Below are 15,162 nucleotides of genomic sequence, written 5' to 3' on the forward strand. Positions count from 1 at the left end.
TGTCTCCAAAAAGAGTCTCCATGTTTGGATACTTATTTTGAACTACGTCTGATAAAATTTGACAAGATTCTGAAGTAGCCCATATTTCTACCGTCTGGACAAAATAAAGTTTTCTTTCCATTTCAGTCCATTTACATGATAGGATGCTAATCAGAGGGTACAAGCAGACTAAGTTACTATGAGATAAACAAGGGCTGGGCTTTACAGTGCAGCAGTTATCCTATGGGAATAGCCCATGTGCACATCCTTACCTGATGGTAAGTGGAAATTAACCCACAGTAGGTTAGTCCTCAGGCAGCTTTCACTTACCAGTGTGTCAGAGTATGCACACTAATAGCTTCTATGGATTAACTGACACACTGTAAAGACCTAGCAGTGTATATCTCATAGAAACTCATTTACCCATGCTTATAGTCTACCATAGTTCTGAAAACTTTGAACTAACTAAACAGCATGTCCTTTCTAAACCAGATTTGCAGAAGATGAAAATACTGGCCACTTCTATATCATCATGAAAAGGTCCATCCTTGGAGGTTTTCAAAACCTGGCTAGACAAAGCTTTGGCTGGGATGATCTAGTTGGGGATGCTTTGAGCAGGAGGTTGGACTAAATGACCTCCTGAGGTCCCTTCGAACCCTAACTTTCTATGATCTATAACTAACAAAGCTAAATAAATATGGCAATATAAATATCTCCTTCCCTGTGTTAAGATGTAGGTGACCATATGTCCTGTTTTAGCCAGAACAGTCCCACACTTCAGAGGCTGGTCCCAGCCAGCTGTTGAGAATTAAAATGAGCATCCTGGAAATGCAGGAGCACAGGGTGCAGTCTGGCCAGGAGTCAGAGCAGTGCAGACCACCTTGCAGATGGGCAGACAGGCACCGCTACCTGCCCAGCCACCTTTGACTTGTGAGAGCATGGGGGGGAGTTGGAGGGGGGAGGGAGGCAGTAGTGTCCCAGATTTCCAGGATTTCTATATGGTCAGCCTATTTAGATGACAGAATGCTTTCAGCAAGCATGTGCACTGTGTAAAAGTCCTGTATTCCCTTTCAGTCTGAAACTCACTGCTATGAATGAGTGACAGCCATGTTATACTGGGAGTTCTGCAGTGCCCTGAAAGGACAATTTTCCTATTCAGCCCCCCTCCACAGGAACATGGCCATGTTGCAGGAAGACAGAGGAAGAGTCAGGGGTGATGTTATTAATCAGATCCACTCTGCAAAACATACACACAGAGGGCACAGCTACACAAGACGCTTTCCTCACAACTAGAGCAAATTACTGAGCAGTAAGCATCACCATCTACACGTGCAGATGCTTACTGCACAGTAATTTGCTCTGATCGTGAGTAAATTTGCTACCTGTAAATACAAGTAGTAAATTTAGTTACAATTAGTCACAACTAGTTACAAATTTGCTCCCGGTCAGCTCCACAACTAGGGGGCCATCTGCAGCCCAGCCCCAAGGCCGGGAACTTCTCCAGCCCCAGGGCTGGGGTGGCTCTTTGCCTGCCCCAGCCCCAGGCCCTTAAAAGCCTGTGTGGATGCCAGGACCCCGGGATACCTGCAGCCAACCTCTGGCCACTGAATGTCCCCAGGCCAGTTGCAGCAGCTTGCTCGCACCCTGGTGCTGCTCCCTGGCATTGTGTTCCTGCACAGCTGCCAGGTCTGTGCCATTGCACTGCACTGGAGACTGCAAGAACCTGCCAGACCCAGCAGCACCCTGTGCCACATGCAGCCAGCCTGTGGCCACTAGGTCCTGCTCCAGCTGGCCCCTGGCCAGCCACAGCAGCCTGACCATACCCCACTGCTGCTGCTTGGCACACTCTCACCACAATCCTGCCTCTCCTGTGCTTTGCCTCTGCTCTGGGTGCTGCTCTGGTTCCTACCAATACCAAGACTGCTGTGTGGAATCCCAGCTAGCTGTCAAAGGAAGCCATGCTGGCTTCCTCCCCAATAGCACATGCTACCTCCTGGGGCAGCAACTGGTCCTAGGAGGAGACCGTGAACCTCATGGCGCTGTGGAAAGAGGCTGATGTCCTCAGTCAGTTTGTGTGGGTACTCCAATGCATACATTTATGAGTGCCTATCAGGCTGCATGCAGGTATGTGGGCACAACTGGTTGGGATGCCAGTGCTGCATAAAGGTTAAGGCTTTGTGGGCACAGCAGGTCAGTCACCGACCACAACTGTCAGTTGAGGGCAGCCCACAAGTCCTTGCCCTTTATATGACAGATGGTCAATATCTTTGTGCCCCAGGATCCTGGCCTAAGCCATGCTGTCTACTCCAGCACAAGCAGCCTGCCTAAGCCTCCAAAGTGGCCTGACACCCATGGTGACATGTCAATGGGGGAGGGTCCCTTGGCCTGCCAGGAGCCAGTCCTGCTGAGCACCCTGCCCCTGGCCTCCTCCAGCAGTTCCGGGAGCCTGGGCCAGCACCTGTTCCACCAGCTTTGGATGGTCAGTCCCACCCAGGAGGCCAGGCCAACCATGGCACCACCAGCCGCCAGCAGTTCCAGCTTCTAAATGGAGAGGATCCCTGCCTAGGCAGCCAGACACTGTGCCCTTGTGCCCCAGGACACCACTGGGAGCCACACACCCTCACCAGCAATGTGTGCGTGATATACGAATTAGTGATCTGTGTATGTGTACTGAGCGTAATGGTATGGACAATTGATTTTTGTCTAACTTTTGGGGTGTATAGTGTATGTGCTTGAATTGGTGATAGGTATGCATGTGCCTAGACTGGTTAGGATGTGTATGTGCCTCCGAGTATGTGTGCGTATGCACCTAATTGATTTGTGTGTTTGTATATGTGCAATTGTGTCACACCCTCCTGTCTAACAGCACAATATTAAGATCCTGAGAGTTGGCCTGACCCCACAGGGCAACACCATGAGTGCATGGGTCCAGCCTAAGTACTGGTTGACGTGTGCCTGGTTGGGGTCCAGCTGGCTGGTATAGGTCTGCATGAGCCAGGGGAGGAGCATGTAGGCAGAATCCCTGAGGAGGAGAGGTGGGACCACCACTGTGCCTAGCTGGAGGTCCGGTACACCCAGCATGAAGCACCTGCTCTGCATCAGGGCTGGCAGGGTACAAGTTGCAGAACATGCTGGCATGGGTCACAGCTCACCCAGCCATCACTCATGTTTGTGAAGGTGCTGTGATGGTCGATGATGGCCTAGAGCATGATAAAGTGGAAGCCCTGCTGGCTATAGTAGGGACAGTCACTATAGGGTAGGCAGGTGATGGGGATATGGGTCCTGTCCAGGGCCCCAATGCACTGGGGGAAGCCCAGGGTTCAGAATCCTGACACCACCTCTGGGGGTCATGCACCCAGAGCACAGTGTGCCCTAGCACATCCTGGAGGGCATCGCATACTTCCAGAACTGCCTCCAAAGCAGTCACCATGCCCATGCTGAAGAGGTGTCTGAGGTAACAGAGACTGGTAGCCGTGGCCAGCTTGAGTAAGGTGTTGGCCAGCTGGCTGTCCATGTTGGGGGGCCACCATATGGTGGTATCCTGATGCAACAAGTGTGGGCAGAGCTGCTCAAGAAGCTTCTGGAAGGTGGCTGGGGTCATCCAAAAGGACTCCAGCCACTGCTTAATGTCCCAGATAGTCTGAACGACATGCAGCCACTAGTCCTGGCTGTCCAGGCAGGCTCACAAGAGGTGGAGCTGGAGGCCTAGGAGTACATGGACAGCCCCAGTGATGGCATTCAGGAGTGTATCATTGGTGTCCCTACTGGTGTCTGGGTGGCAGCACAGGGTCCAGGCAGCAGTAGCATAGGGGCAGGAACCTTGGGATGGTGCAGTGAGCCAAGCCATGCAGCCACACTATGCGGAGGGGCTGCCAGCACTGAGATTTACCTAGACCAGACAGTGGACCCCACAGTGGGTCAACATGGTAAGCATGGTGGTGAGCAGGGACCTAGGGTAGTGAACATCGCTCCTGGGGCCTGGGGCTGGAAAAGCCATGGCATAGTGGGCATAAGCTGCAGTGACAGAGCCACTGAATGCAGCCACCACGCTCTGCACACTGCTTCCAGCCAGGAAGACAGGTGGCCAGGGAGCAGCCTGCAGAGCTGCCTTTTAAAGATGGCCACCAGCTCCAGGCAGCTGTGGCTAGTACCTCCAGCTTCCCCTGGATGCTGTCAAGGGCCAGCACAGGGCCAGATGGAGCGACAGCAGACAGCTGCCAGAAGCAGCAAATCTGCTCCCACTTCCCCACCTGTGTAGATGCCTGCCCAGGGTGGGTTTACTCTAGATTATATACTCTAGAATAAACCTGCAGCATTTGCATGTGTAGATGCACCCAGAGAGAGTGCAATGAGTGCTTCTGCAGTTTATAAGCTCTATTACCTGCCCAGCAATGCTCTGTAGTCAAGCAAAAGCAAGCCATGCCTTCCACAATTTTTGAAGGCCCAGAGAACAAAGTTAATTTATTTGGACATTGCAGTCCTTGATTGTCCCAGAATGCTTACATCACCATGGCTGCACCTACATGAGATGCTATGTCACTATAGCAATGAGCGTTGGCAGGCACTAACTGTGACATCACTGCGACTGTGCAGTAGCAGCAAGTTACTGTACAGTAGCTTGTTGCTACTGTGCAGTAGGGTTAGAAACAACCCATGTGCCACCAGGACTGTGCAGTACCAGCGGGTACCACGCAGTCATTTACTACTTGCTGTAGCACGTACTAAATGACTGCGCAGTATGAACTATGCAGTGGAGTACACATGTAGATGCGCCCAGTAGGGCTGAAATTTATTAGGAGTGCACTGTAGTGATTGATTTTTTTTTTAAGGCTAAAAACTCTTTATATGTTAAAACAACCCATAAGCAATAAAAATAAAAGAATGTAAATCTCCATCCTTTAGCCCAGACAGTAATGTTCCATAAATACTAAATGGTAGGTTCAGTCCAATATAAGGGAAATGTACTGGCATATGCTCATACAGTAAAAGCCTTAGGAAAAGGAAAATGACAAGGATCTTAAATCACAAGGTACTCCAAACTGTGCATCCAGATGTGCTATGGCTCCTACAGTCTAATAAAACCTGTGATACTACACAAGTTGTACCAATGCTTTTACAGTGAAAGAAAGAGGAAAGCAAAGGATACACTGAAAGTTAGTTTTTCAAGGAAAACCTTGACATGCTTTAAAATTACAAGAGGGTTTAGAATGAAGAAGCTTAAATATTTGCTACAACAGCTCTGCATAGCATATTTTTAAAGCAGTTACCCCAAATTTTCCATGCTGCTAAAGCAGGAGTTTAATTGGGTCCCAAAAAAATATGAACAGCTGTAACATAAAATATTTCTGAAAAGGAAATTCATGCTACAAAACCCTTGACTAATCATAAAGTGATGCAGCTTTGAAAGGAAATACTTTGATTGTATTTTTGCCCATCTGAGAAGTCAGATGTTTGGAAATACCCAGAATCTTTCTAAATATTTCCTGCTGTTTGTATAAAAGAAGCTCTTATACTTAAACTGTGGCCTGGTAAGTGAGATCACAGCCAGTTTCACATAAGTATAGCTCCCTTGACTTTGCTGAACATACTTCTGATTTTCGGCCATAAGATTCCTTCCAGAACCAGGCTCAAAGACGCATAGAAATTGGCCTAATGTTACAGTGTGCCACTTCTATGTAATTCCATTGAAACTGATCCAGTTATATCAGCAAATAACTGGAGCAATATGTTGGCATTAGTCATGTGTCACAAAGCACTGAGGTGCCCTGTGCCTGAAGAGGGGAAAACTGCTAGGGAAGGAGCCCTAGCAGTGGCTAAGGAGCACAGCTGTGGGTTGCCGGGTCAACCAAAGAAGGTCGGCTGACCTGAAGGGGCAGGGCCTGGCCCTTATAAAGCCCAGGAGCAGAGGCCAGAGGCAGTTCCCTGCCAGCAGCCAGAGAGGCAGGAGCTTCCCTATGGCAGGATGTGAGGAGAAGCCAATCTGCAGGTATAGCTTGACCCGAGTTGAGCAATGTTGTTTTAGCCGAGCGGCTCTACGTTATGTTATAGCCTAGGGGCTTGTGCGTTTTGCATTGTTGTTGTTACACCGGTAGTTTGGGTGAGGCTAAGGGGATGGAGGAGGCCTCATAGGGGACTCACAGCAGAGTGTGAGGACCCCAGCGCCAGTGGGCGCAGCACACAGGGTGCATAGACCCCAGCCCCAGAGAAGGGCGTTTGAAAAGCCCTAGTGTGGGCATGGCGAGCCCCAGACAGGGGGCAGCAATCATTGGGAAGCCCAAGTTGGGCACGGTGATCCCCAGATAGGGGGCCGCATTATTGGGAAGCCCAAGTTGGGCATGGTGAGCCTCGGGTAAGGGCAGCGTTATCAAGGAGCCCAAGAATAGGCACGGAGAGTCCCAGATAGGGGGCAGCCTTAGTGGGAAGCCCAAAGGTGCATAACCAGAGAAGATGGATAGTTTAGCTGAAGGGAGCGAGCATCTACACATGCATTTGATATGGGATCAGTTTACTTCTGAGAAAACTACTTACAAATGCTCCAAGTCAGGCATCTACACATGCAGGGAAGCTGGAGCAGATTTGCTGCTAGTGGCAGCAAACTGCTCCGGCTTCCTTGGGCCCTGCAATGGGCCCCTGCTGCCACTAGGGGGAGGTCTAGGCTCTCCCTGGGTGCTAGTGCAGGGGCTGCCAGGGAGCACCAGACCAGGAGACAGCTGTCTCCTGGCTGGGGCTTAGACATTACGCCCTTTCCCAGGGGCTGCCTACAGCTGGGACAGGGACAATGTCTCCCTGCAGATTTGCTCCCAGTCAGGTGTCTACACAAGCGCTACTGTGCTGTTACTAATCATAAGTAAATCTGCTACTTGCATTTGCAGCTAACAAATCTTAATTGTGAGGAAATTTACTGAGCAGTAATCATGTGTGTGCATAAATATACATGTTTATTGCACAGTAAACTCTGCTACTGAACAGTAAAATGGCTTGTGTAGATGTGCCTGGAGTCTCCAGATAATGAAACCAGGATTCAGTGAGACTGGTGTCTCTCCCTCTGTAGTTTGAGCCATTCTCTATTAGCTGGGCCAGCTATGTGCAAATTCACATTCACACCCAGGTCTAGTCCAGGGCAAATGTAACCTCTTCTTTCCCAATGATGAGATCACACAATCAAACCAGAGAAACTGAGGCATGTATCATTTTCTTGGACATATTACAAAACAGTGCCATAATTTGTCACAGTGAAGTTGGAAAAATCAATTGATTGTGCTTTGAGCAACACAGATAGAAATCAAGAATAGCACCCTGGCATTCAAAGAGTTACTCTGGATTTACATCAGTTGAACTATGAGCAAAATGTGTTGCTATGTGTTAAAGCAACAAAGCAAAGAGAAAAAAAAATAAAGGCACTAATGTGTTTTCCATTTGTTGAATTCCTAACTCTTAACTTGTGTGAGTAACGATTATGTGTAAGCAAGACAACCCAGACACATGTTACCCCAGCGTGATTGGGCAAAAGACAAGGCAAGGTGGCACTTTAAGGACCAACTGGTCCAGGGGGGCATGAAGCTACTTCATCATAACATCTGACAAAATTGGCTGTTTCCTGCAAAAGCTCATGCCTCTGTGAACCAGCTAGTCCTAAGATCTCACCTTGCCCTGTCTTCTCCCTGACTGCAGACTAGCACACCTAACAGCTTCTCTGCCCAGGTGTGTTGAGAATCCAGTATGTTGTTGCCATTTCAGACTTCAGGAAACTCAACAGTAACATCTGAGTCTGGATCTTAACAATATTTGATGCTTGTAGCAATGGGCAATAAGAAGCAAACCGAGGAACACTGGGACATCCTGTCTACTTTTTGTTAAGAATGTTATGTTTTAGAAGTAAATTCACAGAAGACTAGTTTTGCCACTGTCTGGGATATGAGAGGACTATTTATACAGGGAAAGGTGAGTCTGTGTTTTTGAAAAAACATTGGATTTGAGGACTATTCTTTTTTTAATAGTTCCATTTTTAACTAAATTATATCCATTATACAAAATGGGAATAGCAGCATTTGCCAGACAAACTGGCATGAGCCACATTTACTGAAAATCTTTTAGAATTTTTTTTTTCTTGACTTGGAAAAAATGTCACAGGAACATATACTGAATAAACAATTACATGACACCATGTGCATTCTGTATCAACACACAAACGATGAGGACTGTTTGATTCATGACCCTGTGCCCCAGAATGTGTTAGTGAGTCAAACTGCAAAAAGAAAGTCTTGGATTCAAATGTGACCTGGGTCCTTTGTTCTACTACAGTTATACACAATAGCTGGACTGTGCTTTTAACTGGAAAGCTGGGCATTCCCCTGGACACTCATGACTGCTCTGACTAATTATCTGCTTCCCTTGGGCCTGGAAAGCAGAAAAGAGTCACAGTGCAGTCTGACCATACCTCTTCTAACATGCCTCTGTCTCCTACCTCCACTATTCCTACACTGATGGCTGAGCACAGAGATGATACAGAACGTTTTCACCAGCTCCTCGCAGACCAGGAGACCAGCAGCTCTGAGCATATTGTCAGAGGGTCACTGTTACCCATGTTAATGTCCTTTAGCACTGCTGAAATGGTGTAAGGAAACCATGGTGTACCTGAGACTCGCAAATAATGGAGTAGGATATCTACCACAGGAAACTGAAGCCCAAGAACAATCTTTTTGGCATGTTTTTAAATTAAGCATTTGAGGCAATGTTCATCCAAGTTCAAAACTTTGCCAAAGTTCATATTCCCTTCTCTGCCCTCCCACTTCATGTTTTCTTTCTTTATGACTTGGGCTCACTCCTCTCTACAGCTGAACCCATTCAGTTCTGAGTGACATAGAATGGAATGGGCTCCCAGGTGAAGTAGGACTCTCTCCTACCTTGGGGGTCTTCAAGAGGAGGCTGGACAGATATTTTGGCTGGGGTGATATGATCCCAGCACCCGTTCCTGTCCGGGGCAGGGTGTCAGACCTGATGATCTGTTTAGGTCCCTTCTGACCCCAAGTACTGTGATACTATGACAACCTGGACTTGCTGAAGTTAACAGCAAACCTCCCATTGATGTCAGTGGGTTTAGAATTTCATTCCTGATGGTGCGATCAGGCCTTTACAAAATTGCATTAAAAACTATAGGTTACGTGCATGGGTCAAAAAAAATGCTAAGAGGTATGAAATTATTCCGAGCTGTGGCCTCCTGTATCAAGGCCTCAGGACATGTGAGCTGCACATGAAAGAGGCAGACAAAACACTTGCCATGAGGATGTTTGATCACTGTGGCCCTATGCACCTCACAATTCTGCATAGTGCAGAGGGCAGGTATCCCAGGGAAAGCCTACTGCAGGAAAAGGTGGCTAAAAGAGATGACTCTTGCCAAGTTGCCAGGTACATCCCTTCTGTAGCCAAGAGATGTAAAAGCTTGTGACCTCAGAAAGTAAAGCCTTACAAAAGATGGAGTAATGTTCCATGCCTGGAAATGAGTAAATATATATTTCACTTTAAAAGATATGTAGGTTAAATCAGAAGTAATTTCTGGGACTTGGTACATCAAATTATTTTCCAAAATACAAATATCTTTGTCCTTTTGACTTTTCTTTAGCTTCTACATATCCCTTTTGAAGAGAATGGTTATCTTTTTTCTACTATTTTTCAGCACCCATTGCAACAGAATGTCAGTCTCAATTACAGCTTCCAAGATGACAGCAGAAACAACAGTGGCCCCTTTGTACCATACATTGCCAATGCTTAACAAAAACAAAAGTAAACAGCACTTAGGTAATTTTTATTTGTGTGTGAAGATTAATTATATTTATTGTTTATGACACCAGTCAGGGAACCAAGGTCTGAGCTTTTTTAGCCTAAACAATAGTAAAAAAAGTGACAGTTGTAAAAGACTTGTTGTTATATCTGAGACAAGTCAAAGAGAGTGCAAGAGAGAGGTTATACTAAAGAGAGATTACACTAAATTCTGTCTATGCACGTTAGCATTTAAAAACTGCAGAAAATTAACTTTGTATTTATGATGCATACACAAGCACGCACACATATATATATATAGTGTATTTTTATAGATATGACATAGTAAAGCTTTTTAAAGCTTCTTGTCCATATAAAACTCAGTCAAGGTGACTTCTTTAATTGTCTGACATAGGTATGGAACCATAAGGAAAAAAGGCACCTCCAGGAAATGCTTCTCTGGGATTTAGAAGATAAGAAGTTGCTGGAGTCCTCCATGTTATCAGGAGTAGGCAGTGAAATACTAGAGATATGAAAGAGACTGACCGCTCCTTTTGGCCAGTCCAGTAGGAAGAAAGAGAAGGAACATATTGCACCAAATGAACCAAAGAGAACCAGAAAGTGAAGACTACACATATAAAGCCTGACACCTTAGAATGGGGGTGGGGGGACAAGGGGGGCCTGTGGCTTGGGCAGCCTCTGTGGCTAGGAGAAGACATTATACATAAACCAGTTTAAGTGATCAGAAACTGGTTTAAACCTGTAACAGAACAGCTGTTCAGTGCATATAAACCAGTTTGAAAATGGCTGAAACTGGTTTGAGAAAAACCTGATTGAATGTAGCATAAGACTTAACTGATTTGGGGCAAACCAGTTTATGCAATGTCTATCCCAGACCTCTTGCTGGTTTAAGTTAAATCAGACTCCCTCAGCATCCCAGCATGCTCTCTGGGCTGGGTGGGACTCTGCTCCATAGCAGGGCTGGCCCTTCCCCTCTGCTCCCTGGCTGCAGCTCCAGCAGAGACTGCAGACACAGCAGGGTCTGCCTGGCTTCTGCTCCCACCCCCTTCCCCTCTAAGCAGGGATTCTGCCATCCCCTCTACCTTACACAGAAACACAGCATTAACTAGCAGACCACATGCTAGCTACGGTCTGTGTTTTGGCAGATGGGACAAAGGCAGAATCAACAGGTAGGTGGTAATGTCCCTCTGTTGTTTTCTTAACAGGGTGATAAACACTGTGTTATCAATTCCCTGCTGGGCTGGTCAGAAGTGGGGGAACCCCTCTGCAATCACAGCCACCCTGCTGGGGCTTGGCCACACTCCCCTCAGCTCAGCACTGTGGAAGGGACAGCACCCCCCGGCTGTAGCACTCCCCGGCTTCTAGTCTGAGCCACTGTAGGCATGTGCCTGCATTTTTTCAGTCCAAAGGGGATGTCTGTACAGTTACAGACTGGTTTAGCCTAGGCAGGTTAGACTAACCTGCAAAGACTGAATCAATTCAGGCTCAGGCTTTTTTAATGTCTGTCCCTAGCCTGTGTGTAGCACACAGCAGATATGATAGAGAGCAAGGAATAAAAGCAGCAGATAAAGCCAGGAGCAGAAAGCAGAGCAACAGATTGGGCAGGGAACACAAGGGCAGGAAGCAGAAAGCAGGGCAGCAGATCAGGCAGGGGAAAAGAATCAGAAAGGCACTTGGGGAGGGTGCAGGACGTACCTTGTGACAGGCCTGGCAAAAAGGTTGGCCTCCGCAGCTAGTGCAAACACTCTCATTTATTTGAATAAGCTTTGCTTGAGGCTTAAACTGATAGAGAATATTTATGAACATAGCTATGATATCAGGATCAACTCTGGTGCTGCCTTGTACATGTCGGTCTTTTTGTTCAGTTTTCATAAATATTCCTTGAGCACCATTTTGTTCATGTCAACGTTTGCAAAAAGCAAATTTCTAATTAGTTTAGCAAAGAAATTAACTTAGCTTGTGACTAGATATGCTTCATTTCAGGTAGCAGATACTTTATAAAGTTTGCGTCAGTTATTCAGTCATGGAACACAAACAATACCATAAAGACAATGGATTTGTATAGGATGGTTTGAATAGGGATGATCCTGTCTCTCATGGGTGGCATTGAACTAGATGACCTCTGAATGTCCCTTCCAGCCCTACTTTTCTCTGATTCTGTGACTTAGATGACCAATTATGCAACTCATATAAACCAATAGCAAATTAGGAATATTCAAATACTTACTGTTGCATGGCCCTTTTGTGAACAATCAGTAGCCAGATGTTTGTTGCCCGACATTACTGTCAAACAATTTCTAATAGAAAATAAGTTATTTAAAATCGTTATCTATTTTGCAAGCAATTCCTAAATTAAAAAAGAAAAAGTAATTTTGATGAAAAATTCTTCTTAATAAATTATTTTACCAGTTGTAATGATATCTTGGAACCACAATAACACAACTGCAGAATTGCAAAGGATGTATCACAGAGTATAAGGATGTTGTAACTAGTTTTTAATGGCTGGCTCCAACTGCTTTCTTTGATGAAGACTCCATTGCTGTTGAATATGATGTACAAGAAGGATGGCCTTGCTGGTTAATGTGCAAAACTCAAGATCTGGGCTGTACTCCTAGCTTTGCTAAAGGCTGATGTGCCTTTGGGGAACTCATTTAGTCTCTTTGTGATTCACTTTCCCATTCAAATGGGGATGACAGTTAGGGGGTATGGTGAAGTTAATCTAACTGAAATATTTGAGCTATTCAGATACTATACCAACAAAACAGAAAAAAAATACATAAATCATAAATATATATGTATAAGCTGCATTTATACCTTCAAAAGAAATGCACTCTGACAGTACAAAGCCAAGAATTCAGTTGCTATAAATCAACATACTTCCTCTGGCATCAACAGAGCTACAACAGTTTGCATAAATGGAGTATATTCATCCTGTGCATATGTGTACAAGTGGAAACACCCCAAAGAATACCTGCGTGTAAAAGAAAATTTACCAACAGGAAAATTGCATGGCAGCCCTGCTTAATCTATCTTAATCCCTTCTTCCTGTTTTTTTCCCACTAAGCTCTTCAAACCCTTCTTTATTCAAAAGCAAATTCAGGCACTGTTTGAACACATTTATACTCTCTGCTTCACTCACTTTATTCAGTAACTTATTCCATATGGTTACTTCCTTTGGGCCTATTAGTTCTGCCTCCCCTCATTTCTCTTCGTTTTTATATTATGTCTACTCATTTCTCATCTCTTTACTGGTATAAACAAAGTATCTCTGTCATCTTTGTCAATCATGTTCCACTTTTAGTAAATGATTCTCTTTTCCTTTTCTGCTGGATGGGCCCAAGACTAAGCACTTCTGCGGTTTCCCTTTCTTAATTTTCTTTTTTTTTAAACCAATGTCATGTTTCCAAATGGAAGTAAATTTCCAGCTCCATGTAATACATTTCTGACACTAAACACAAACTACCATTAGGTGGATGGAGGTGGGGTCCATGGAGAGGTCAGAAAATATAGCAGAATGTATTTCTTTCAGGAAGTATATGTATATACTCAGAGCATCACTAGCCGATTAGCTCCTCTACATTACTATGCAGGATTTCTCCTTACAGAAGGATGCCAGAGAGGCATATGTTTCCCATTCACATTTAGAATAATCATTCCCCTCTAATGGGGAGTTGAACATGTGGAGAAGGACCCCATGGCAGTTAATGCTAATATTACAGCTCGATGGGCCAAACTGAATGTGGGAATGTGCAATTTGCCCTTCGCTGCTACAGCAAGAATGAATCCAACTCAAATAACTTAAAAGCACTAATGGGTAGTGCTTTTTAAAACAACAGTTATATTTCATTTTTTAAAGATACTTGGATCTAATCAAAAACAATTCTGGGAGTAGGAGGCCACAGTTATTTCCAGCATATAAATCTCTCTGTCGTTATGACATTTAACATTCTGGATCAGAAATACTGACAGGTGCAAATATTTAAATGTATTTTTTTAATCTCCATAATTTCCACTGACAAAAATAATGTATTCTGTAATGGCAAGTCTAGGATGTCTTATGGAAACTCTTGATATAAGGCACTTCTTTTAACGATCTCCATCTCTCTGGCCCCTGACACACATTACAGTTATGGTGTCATTAACACATCAGTTGCACTATAAATAGTAAAGGAACTACATGTTCTGCTGATTTATGGTGCCATAAAGTAGTAACAAATAATGCAGAACATCTTTGTGGCTCATTTGTGTGGTGCCATCAATTGAACATGCAGCACCTACATGCCAATGCTGACAAACTGACTGCAGCTGATTGACAGCTATGGTATGCTGATGGGCATCAGCATTAGGAATGGGACAACCCTGGTCCAAATGCCAAAAAGAGTCAAGGAGAACCTGGCAACTTCTAAGCCCAGTAGCTTTTCCTACCTTTTCCTGCAGGCCCCACAGGCACTTAAAAATGCCAGAGAAGCTAGGCTGAACCCATGTTTTTAGATATCCTGGGTCACAGGGACTCCAGGATGAGGAAGAGGCTCTCTGACACAAGGCTCCTGTTGCTTCAGGAATTCTATAAATCACATGTGCAGCAGGGTGTCCCATGGCTAGGTTGACAGTGAGCTGACTGTCAAACCCAACCCCAGCAGCCCCAGAACTCAGAAGCTCAGTACAGATCATCAAAAAGCCCAAGGCTGAATTGATTCAGTCTTTGCAGACTAGTTTAAAATGCACAGATTAAACTGAGAAACAACTAGACAGACATTTACCTTTGATTCAGGAACTGCAGCCACATGCCCACAGCAATTCAGGCCAAAAGCTGGGGGGTACTAAAGCAGGGCTCTCTGGCAGGTAACCAGGATGGGCTGTGTGTTCACTTCCTCTTCCTGCTGCCCCCAAGTTCTCTGGGATTTGTAGTCCAAAATCAAAGCAGCAGGACTCTGCAGGGTTGTTCTTCACTTCCTCTTCCTGCTTCCAGGTGCCTCTGGGATTTGTAGTGCACAGTTGCAGCCAGCAGTAAGTTTGAGCACGGGAAGGGGTGTTTAGCCCTCCTCCCTGGCCTTAGACCCCAGCCAGGATTTGCCAGGGTGGGGGGGGGCATTCCCCCAACCCCACCCCACCCCACCACCCACAGATTGGGCTGCATCCCCAGCTGGGCTTGTCCCCCTACCCCTTTGTTAGCCAGCTCTCACTGCTCCAGCTAGGAAGCAAAGGGGTGGGGCAAGCCCTACTCTGCTGGAGCAGACAACCCAGCCCCGCGTAATCCAGTCCAGGGCTGCAAAGTATGCTGGGGGACTGTGATTTAACTTGAACCAGGAAGAGATCTGGGGCAGAAGTTTCATAGACTGGTTTGACCCAAATCAGCTAAATCTGATACTACATTCAACCAGGTGTATCTTAAACCAGTTTCAGCCA

General features: G+C 45.7%; 1 long non-coding RNA gene across 1 annotated transcript in view; it reads right to left on the reverse strand.

The window, feature by feature from the left end:
* The window catches only part of LOC132250152 (uncharacterized), a 37,014-nt gene extending 22,280 nt beyond the window's left edge, over positions 1-14,734 (reverse strand). Inside the window, exon 1 of the long non-coding RNA XR_009461753.1 lies at positions 14,517-14,734. This is a non-coding gene — a long non-coding RNA (uncharacterized LOC132250152). The remainder of the gene's footprint in view (positions 1-14,516) is intronic.
* Between the last annotated feature and the right edge of the window lie 428 nt (positions 14,735-15,162).

This window comes from Alligator mississippiensis, chromosome 1 (genome assembly GCF_030867095.1).
Source record: "Alligator mississippiensis isolate rAllMis1 chromosome 1, rAllMis1, whole genome shotgun sequence".
Taxonomy (NCBI): Eukaryota; Metazoa; Chordata; order Crocodylia; family Alligatoridae; genus Alligator; species Alligator mississippiensis.